Here is a 2,210-nt window from a genome sequence, read left to right as displayed (position 1 = left end):
AGAAGAGCAGGATTTGAACCCACCACCTCAGGGTGCTGAGGTTTAAGCTCTATGTTTTTCTCATTTTGTTTCCCTTTATCCAGCCATTTCTTCCTGCTGTTTTGAGGTTCTAGCTAGGTCAGAGACAGGGCTGGGATTTGGCAATGTGAACCTTCACTGACACTTGCCCAGGCATTGTTCTCCATATTTTATGTTCCCTCATCATTTTTTTTAGACCATTCGTTGCACTGAAAGTTCTGGATCATGGGCTCTAAATCTGACCACTAGGTGGCACTATTCATCACTGACTACAACTCGCTCCCTCTTGAGCAGTCTTTTCCCAGGTTGGTCCTGAAGTATTCCCTTGCCAGGCAAGTTTTCAGGATATCCACAATAAATATGCATGAAAGAGATATTTGCATATAATTGAAGCAGTATATGCAAATAGATTTAATGCATATTTGTCGAGGACATCCTGGAAACCTGGCTGGGAAGGTAGTACTCTCAAGACTGACTTGGGAAACACTGTCCTCTAGCAGAAGTGCCCAAGTTGAGCCCTCAAGGGTTGCAAACAGATCAGGTTATCAAGATATCTCTAATATGTGTATGAGAGAGTTCCTTGAGTAGTTTGACTACTGAATACAAATCTCTCTCATGCATAATCATTAGGGATATCCTAGAAACCTGACCTTTAAGCAGCACTGGAGGACTGAACTTGTGCATTCCTGACTTACATGCTCTGAACACTTCCTTCGCAGTATTTTCAGCCCTAGCAGATCCAAGGATCAGGAACCAAACCCAAACCCCTTAGCAAGGCACTGCATAACACCACCAAATCACCCTGCATCTCTTTTCTGTGCTGTGCTCACACTTTACAGACATCTGTGTGATGCCAACTTGGGGGTTCAGAATATCGGGACAATATTGGTAGAGAACGACACGGGGACAAATTTTTCCCCATCCCCGCAGGAACTAATTTTCTTGTCCCGTCCCTGCGATTTATTTTCCTGTCCCTGCCCCATTCCTGCAAGCTCTGTCCTCATCTGCACAAGCCTCAAACACTTTCAAATCATAAGTAGCAACATTCTAGAGCTCAGACTGTGATGTCATAATGCCTCATTCCACCAATGCCTAAGCTCAGTCCTCAAACACTTTAAAATCCTAGGTAGCAACATTCTAGAGCTCAGATTGTGATGTCATAATGCCTCATTCCACCAATGCCTAAGCTCTGTCCTCATCTGCACAAGCCTCAAACACTTTAAAATCATAAGTGTTCAAGGCTTGTGTGGTTAAGGCAGAGCTTATAGAAATGGAGCAGGGCCAGGCCCAGGAACAGCGACAAAACCCACAGGGACGGGACAGGGAAATTGAGTTCCTGCGGGGATGGGGAGAAATTTGTCCCCATGTCATTCTCTACATATTAGGACCTTTCAAAATTTGACACTATAGGAATCAAATTTAAACTACAACAAAAAAAGAAAAGAGGGAGTGGGGACTATCCCTGTGGTTATATTTAATCTGCAAACTAAATTCTTGCCCATTCCAGGAGGGAGGCTTTTTTGGCCAGTCCTGGATTTCTCCCAACCTCATCCTGGTGCATTATGTGACCTGTAGCGCTGATTTTAATGGGTAGAATCATGAAATACAAATCCCACACTGCTTTGGGATCAGCCATAAAGTCTCCTCCTGGAATGGGTAATGTGGCAGCTCTGTTGTTTCACTTAATTTACCACTGTGGACAGAAAAATGAGGACATGGATGGATGGGAGGATAAAGATAAAACATGAAACATCTTATTCAAAGGATGATATCAATAAATTAAAAAAGTATAACACCATAGAAAGACTATCATTTCCAAGCTGGAGATTCTGGGTAGTCCTGGTTTGAATTTACATCCCATAGCAGTGTGGGATTTGTAGTGCCTAATCCTGTCATTGCAATCAGTTGTCAAAAATCCAGGACTGTCCCAAAAGCTCTAGCCTGGAACTGAATAATTTGGCATCTCTACATTCCACTCCATACAGAATTTACAAGGTTTCTTTTTCATAAAGGTATTTAGGGAGGATTTTGAGCACTACACAGGCCCACACTACACATCCTCAATTCTTTGTCAGTCTCTTCCAGGGCCTGCTTTGGATCTTATCTGGAATGTTCTCTGAAGTTGAGACATAGCAGGTAGTCTTCCAAGCTCCCAAATGCAAAGATGACCAAAGAAATAGATCTTTAGCCAG

Source organism: Geotrypetes seraphini, chromosome 6 (genome assembly GCF_902459505.1).
Source record: "Geotrypetes seraphini chromosome 6, aGeoSer1.1, whole genome shotgun sequence".
In the NCBI taxonomy this organism is placed as follows: Eukaryota; Metazoa; Chordata; class Amphibia; order Gymnophiona; family Dermophiidae; genus Geotrypetes; species Geotrypetes seraphini.
This window is presented reverse-complemented; position numbering follows the sequence as displayed.